Raw genomic sequence first — 7,823 nt, 5'->3', positions numbered from 1 at the left:
GTTGCTTGGGTGTGAAATTTGAATTAAGGACTGATCATCAGATTTTAAAGTATATTTTCACTCAACCATTGCTTAACAATAGGCAAAAGCATTGGTTGCAACTACTGTGTGAGTATGATTTTGATCTAAATATTTAGCTGGGAAAGAGAACAAGGTTGCCGATGCATTGAGTTGAAGGCATATGTGTAATTTGGTTTTTGTGGTGCGTAGTGATTTAATTGATCAAGTTTGAGATGAAGTGAATAATGATCAAGGTGGTTAGAGGTAGAATATCAAGTAAGAGTCCATAGGTTATTGATCTCTTGATGAGGAGAGCGTGTCCTATGAGTTTCATGACATTTTGAATGCGTTTTGTCTAGTCTCGAATAGCATGAGCATCGTAGGTTGAATTGCTTTCACTAGTGCATAGAACGTTTAGATTTGATTTGCTCGAGTAGAGATTGTCTTAGAAGGTTGCAAAGGTGCTTGACATCCATCTCCCTGTTTCCATGTGCCTACGGGTTAAGCTTAGTTCTTGGCTGGCATAGAGTTGTTGATTTTGTTCTTGCTATGCTAGCTTCCGCTCGCGGAATATCCGCCAGCATGTTGCTTATCAAAATTGATTCCCATCATCATTTGAGCATTCCGCCAGCATGTTGCTTATCAAAATTGATTTCCATCATCATTTGAGCCAAATTCTTGTAGGTTGAAATAAATCCAGAGTAGTTTGTAATTTGCTTGCAAAGTTGGCATGTTAAAAAAGCATAAACTAAAATCTATGTGACTTACCAACTTGCTAGAATCAATGCCCTTGGCATCAAAAATCAACCTTACATAGAGCCATGCACATGAAAGAACAGTTCCTAGGAGCCATGCCCTAGCAAAAAATCAAGTCCCAAAGTCGGAGATGAATAAAGAGAGACTTCTATGAGCTTCTTGAACAACAAAGACCTGTGATACCCAACATCTGGCACTTCTCATCAAGGCTAGCAATAGGACTTGCCTTTGCATCACCATAGCCTTGGCATGCTTCAAATTTGGATACTTTTTCTAGAACTATTGAAATTCAAAAGAAAAATTTGAGCATACTTACTAGCCCTATTGAAAATGTACAAAATCTAATCTTATACTGACATAAAGTAAGGATTGACACGTCCCTGCTTCTGCTTGTACTAATATTTTGAAATCTTAAGGGCTTCAAAACTCATGAAACATCTTTGGCTTGCATAAGCACGCAACTGGTGCCACTTTCTACAAAAGTATTGATAACTACAATCAAAAAATGGAAATATGAATACAGTATACCTGATGGGATTTGTCTTGAATCCAGTGTTGGGTTGAATCCAGATTATCAATAGCTCTTTGCATGGCATGGTTCTCCACGACCAACAACATGACTTTTATGGATTCCATAGGAGTCCTATACTTGTCGTGACCTTGTCAATTGCTATAAAAAGCATGTCGAAGCATCAACAGTGGCTTCCCCACAATAATCATCGCCACCACCACTAGAGCGTCAATGCCTAGAAGTGTGTGTGGATTGTCTAGTTGACAGTGAACTCTTGGAGCATGCTGATCGCTCTGAAGTACAGGGAGATGCTGAAGGAATGGAGCAACGCGTCATTGCTCCAGAGAGATGGTGCTCCTCGTACCACCGCCTTTGCTCAGGGTCCAAGGAAGAAAGAAAATGATCATCATCCATACCTGCATTAAATACACAAACATTAAATCTTAACGATGAATGGAGAAGAAAATCTAAACAAGTTATAGTTTGATTAATCACAATTTAAATTTCACAAGTAGAGCATAGAGACAAGAATGCACCAAACTCCACGTGAACACATTATATATTATAAAAAGGAGCAAAATTGCTCAGATACAATGTCTATGGCTTTAAGAGGTCTCTCTCTTATCCTCACATCACTCATCATAACTCCCTATGTCTATATAGCACTCTCCATTTAGGAAGATGTCCTTCATTTCATTTTGTAGGTCCAAACGTCCTCGACATGCATCCCATAGAGAGTAGCAGCGCCAGGCTCATCTGGCACCACCTGAACAATTTTGAAATCACCATGCTCTCTGATCTCCTCAACAGATGCCATTGTGATTGGCACATTGTAGCCCTCATACATCCGTGCACTACAAGGGACTACCTCTATGACATACCACCACGTTGGTGTAGACTTTGTAGGATGAAATACATGTTAGATATTTAAAAACTTACTTGTTTATATTGCTTGAGTAGTACAAAAGTGTCGCTAAGGTCGGTTTGTTTTTTGGCTAAGTCTACCTCAAAGAAACCTGATTGTCCTCTGTGCACAGTAGCGTTGCAACCCTCCATGTTTATCTTGAACCATTGCACGTCAAACAAATCCACAAAAATCCTCTATAATCCTCAAAATCTCTTGTAGCGTTGGAAAGGGGGAAGTGGGAACAAACCCAACACTCTACACTACCTCTCTATAGACCAGGATAAATTCCACACCCCTAACCACACAGAAACTGACACAAACACACACTATCTGCAAACTTTCACTGCACAGCTTGCCTTCCGACATTCTCAGTTGTACACATTCACACATAAACACCTTAACATAGCCGGCTTGGTAGTACACCATCACGCATAGCCATACTTACACCAAATAAGTAAACACACAATCCCAGGGAGGTGACACAAGCCTCGACCACACACAGAATAGCTCACCCAATCACTCTCTCACTCCCTCTCTACACACACACATACACAAAACCCAGAGCCAACACTACCACGGGCAAGATGCACAAGACGAGATAGACGAGAAGATTGGTGGCAAACCCAACACGAAAAGCTAATCCCACCAAACTGCAAACTCACTTATCCATAGCACAAAAAAAACACTCCTCATACAATGATGGCATCTGTCCACACTCCTATGCCTTGTTTCCATTGTCATCCCGCCATGCAGCTTGCCATTTTTTATTTTTTTACTTTTTTAACACCACTTTCACACCCCGCTTCATATTTCGGATAGACCAATTGAAAAGGCTCATGCGGTCGACACCATATGGAGTTTTTAACACCATTGCACAAATTGAAGTTTCTATTTTGCAAGCACCAAGGTGCTACTTCCCACAATGAACATAAAATTTCTCGTAATGGTGACTCTCGACCAATGAGATTTTTGCTCGGAATAAATGGCATCAACCATGATCATAGACAATCTAGAGCCAAGCTACTATCCCTCCGTCTTCAAGCATTCAAAGAGCTTTGAAACCGTCAGAATGGTGCCGTCTTTTTGCAACATTATCGAACGATCTGAGAGAGGTATCCATCATTCTCTATTACCTTTGATCATCTCGACCAATATGGTGGAAATCCATCCTCGCTCTGCAGCCACATTTGGCATACACATCTGGATAGTTGAGTGTCTTCCAGACACATCACTCAGAATCCCATATCATAAACTTGATAGCACCTGTATCTAGCACCCCTTGTCATGTTTACAACCTTATAATATAAGCATTTTCTGTTGTCATCTCTGGTAGCAAGAAACACTTGTAGTGTCTACTAGCAAGTGCTCCATCCCGGTATATTTGTCCCCTGGCTACATAGAATATCTGCTCAATGTACCTGTCCCTCGCCTGCAAACTGCAATGCCTGGGATTGTTGCACTTCCATAGGCTCACCATCTTCAGTTGTACCATCATTTCCCAACCCCTCATTGAGCATTCATGCTCAACCATAACATTATCTAGAGAATATATCATTACATAAGAAGAAACTGATAGATACTATGTACAAGAGCTAGATAAATAGTAGTAGATAGATAGAGAGAGATTTTCACCGGTTGTAGAGCCCGCCTAGGTCAAATGGAAAGGCGCACGCTTCCCCAAGCATAGTGTAAACGCCACCTGGATCAAAGATATGGTATTGCTCATCATCGTCCATTTGTAAAGCATATGGACACCACCCCTGCTTTGCACCTATAAATTTGTAAGCCAACCATTCCTGTAAAGCTTGATAACACCATTCTTCAAAAAACTGCATGCATGAATCATCTCCACGCCCAACACAAGCCTCCACATCTTGGAAAGCCTTTGCATCATCTGTTTCCCAGCCACCGGCTAGAGATCTCTCCACAACATCATTGTCTTTAAGCAAGGAAACCTGTGGCAACTGATCATCCAAAGGAGACACTGGCATATCTTTACCTGTAGACTCTTCAAACAGCACTGGAAAAGGCAGAAAGCCTTGCATACCTTGTATTCTTTCCATAGCTTTAGCAACCAAAACCTGCTACTCATCATCAACATCGACCACTGGATCATCGAACCCCTAGTTTGCTTCATCAAAGCACTCCTCTTCAGTCAACATGACCTTACCATCACAAGGCAAGAGAGAGGGTTGCCCAACCCCTTGGTCCGCACAAAATGTCTCTTCACTTGCAATCTGTTGCTCTTTGACCACCTTATCAACATGCATAACATCATATGTCTCATGCCTTGAGAAAGCAGAATCCTTTTCCCATATGCTGTCCGTATCCAAGGCACTGCTATAGTTCGAATACACCTCGGATTTCTCCACAAAACACACCCCCTTTGGCACTTTAGCTATCTTCCCCTTTGCTTGCTTTTCGAAAGTCACTTAGTCAAGCACATCAGGTGGTACTCGATAGACTCCTCTTTGCAGCTGCTGAGGCCTCATAGGCCCACACAGTATCGTCTCTACTCTGTTAGCATGCCTATCCGCTGCTACCGCATGTGCATCAACAAAGAGTCAGATTACTTGAAGCTCATCCCTAGCAATTTGCCTTGGCATCAATGGACTCACCAGAACCTGCTTTGCCTGTTGCTTCTTCAAAACCTTCTTCGTCCTGCTCTCCGCATAGGCTACTTCCTCCTCGTACGTGCACGGTCCGTCTATCTTGACTTTATCCAGTACTTTTACATGCAAGCAGTCCACAAACTTGGTCATCTTCAAAAAATTTGCATTCTCTACAGCAGTTACCTTAACAAAATTGCTCCATATGGCCTCGAACTCCCACACAAATGCTCAAAAATCACCGTCAAGGCTTTGCTTTAGGTTGTCCATCATCTGCTTAACTTCACTCCACTGCATGTTGGCCACATATCGGCTTCGGAATTCCGCCTCCAATGTGCTCCGATCCTATTTTTCTTCAGCCTCCAAGCCCTTGTACCATACCTTTGATTTTCCATGAACCAGGATGGGGAAAGCTTGGGCCACTCCCTCTTCTCTTGACAAGCCTCTCTCCAGCAGAAAAAGAGCGTAGTCTTGCAGCCAAAACTCATCATCTTCAGCACCTGTAAAAGTCAAAAAACTCGACCATGCCATTCTTGTTAGATCGCGCTCTTCAAGCCGCAACACCCTCTTTGACTTCACCAAGAAGCAATTAGTAGATCCTTAGTGGATGCACCACTGATGGAAACGGGGAAGTGGGAACAAACCCTGCACACTCTACACTACCTCTCTATAGCCCATGATAAATTTTGCACCCCTAACCACACGGAAACTCACACAAACGCACACTATCTGCAAACTTTCACTACATAGCTCGCCTTCCGGCATTCTCAGTTGTACACATTCACACATAAACACCTTAACATAACCGGCTTGATACTACACCATCACGCATAACCATACTTACACCAAATAAGTAAACACACAATCCCAGGGAGGCGACACAATCCTTGACCACACAGAGAATAGATCATCCAATCACTCTCTCACTCCCTCTCTGCACACACACATACACAAAACCCGGAGCCAATGCTACCATGGGCGAGATACACAAGAGGAGATAGATGAAAAGATTGGTGGAAAACCCAACACGAAAAGCTAATCCCACCGAGCTGCGAACTCACTTATCCATAGCACAAAAAAAACTCCTCATACAATGATGGCATCGATCAGGTGCCTGCTCTGATGCAACCCTTGGTGACCAATTCTTCTTATTTGTAGGCAGCCCCTAGGCAACCTTTGACTCCTCTGCAAGCTGACCACTCATCCATGCAATGACGCCACACTATGTAGATGGCACTCATTTTCCCATCACAAGCCCTAACGGTCATCTCCTGGACTTGCACTCCCTCCAAAGAGCCAGAGAGTAGCTCACCTTTAGCTATTCATGCCATGGTGTTAGTCTCCCCGCATATAGAGCTATTGGCCACCTTTCTATAATAGCATTCCTCCTTCATCCCATGCAGCTCTCCCTTCGGCACAAGGAGCTTTAATTCAATTCCTACATAGCAAAAAAAAAGACTTTCCTATATAAAACTTGAACATATGTAGGAAAAGTTCAAACTAGTAAAAATGGAACCTTTTATTATATATATATGCAGTAAAAATGACCCACATAATAAACTATGTAGCTTTTTGACCAACACGCACAAAAAGAAAACTATATAGCTTTTTGACCAACATATGCACAAGAAAACTACATAGTAATTGGAACGGAAAAAAATCTATATAGTAATATTCACTTTTGTTTTATATACACAATCTAATACAATAGCTAGACAAAAAGTGTCACATAAGTGAATAACATAAATTTAACTTTTTTATTATAAACAAATTTATTGACTTTATAATTAAAATAATAATATTATAGTAACAAATCTCACAAATGTATCATAGATCTTGCATCAAACTCATTATGCATGGGTATTTGGAACAGAGACTAGCTCATAAGAAAAGAACGATGTATAAGAGTAACTCACAATAGCTTTTTGAAGAATTCAATCTAAGTCATAAATTTAATAATTGAAAATGGTTGACGCTAGAATGTTCACCCTTTCTTTGGGTCTCAAGATTACATTAAAATAAACAAATCATCATAGAATCACTCAACCACAATTACATCATCCACACTTAGTGGAGAAGAGTCACATTTGGAAATTCTAACTTTGTTTGTGGCCAAAAGGAACACCACAAATGATGAGCGCATGCCTTCCATACTTTGCTCTTGACGATCTCCTGTGAAATCCGTACTACGCTTTGCTAGATTGAAACTAGCCTTAAGCGTAAGATACAATGCATCAACTGTTGGAACCTCTAAAAACTTGATTGAAATCGTCTCTTGGTCGTCTTTATCAAAGTTCATATCCTAAATAAAAGTTCAATTGTAAAAAGTCACTACTTAATTGAAAAATCTTAATCGATGCCAAAAGATGAGTACAACTAAATTCAATCTCCTTACATATTCATGCAGCCCATTTGAGAGTTCATTGAAGGCTTTTGTGTTTTGAAGAGTAACACTCTCATCAAGAACGTTCTTTAGTACACTCTGCATGCATAGAAAACTGAAAGCATAAAAGTTCAGTTAGAGCTCTAGACTATGAACATTTGGGCAATTGATAACAACTACCTTTTTCTTGGTGCAATCTTTTTTTTCCTTTTTAGTCTGCATCATATCCATCATCTTTGGATTCCAATGCATCAAAAAACTTAAGTTAAAGCTCAAAGCATACAAGGATATGAAATATATATAAGGTAAAAGATGTGAGTACACCTTAGGTGCACGCTTGCTCTTTCTAGAGCTCACATCCACTTGATTTTGCTCATGAGAACTCTCAAAATCCATTTGTTCTTTAACACTAGGGTTGTGTTTGAGCCACGTTAGTAGCTTGAGCCACTAAAGTGGCTTCAAAAGTGACATTTGGAAAGCACCAAAAGTTTTAGTAATTTTTTATCGGGTTTCTTTAAAAAAATTTTGGGCTTATGAGGACACTTTGCTTGATAACATATCAAAATTTGGTGGAAAAAGCCCGCTTGGAGAAAAAGTTACAACGTGACCAAAATGGTACAAAATGAGAGAAACTCAAAAGAAGAGGGAAACTTTAAA

At 40.6% G+C, this 7,823-nt stretch overlaps 1 pseudogene; it reads right to left on the bottom strand.

Annotated features, from left to right (window-relative positions):
- Positions 1–3,802: 3,802 nt before the first annotated feature.
- On the bottom strand, positions 3,803–4,444 carry LOC147462620 (uncharacterized; annotated as a pseudogene).
- Between the last annotated feature and the right edge of the window lie 3,379 nt (positions 4,445–7,823).

Source organism: Adiantum capillus-veneris, chromosome 2, assembly GCF_014529385.1.
Source record: "Adiantum capillus-veneris isolate H3 chromosome 2, ASM1452938v2, whole genome shotgun sequence".
Taxonomy (NCBI): Eukaryota; Viridiplantae; Streptophyta; class Polypodiopsida; order Polypodiales; family Pteridaceae; genus Adiantum; species Adiantum capillus-veneris.
The sequence above is the reverse complement of the archived record's forward strand: the minus strand, read 5'-3'. Positions and strand labels throughout refer to the sequence as shown.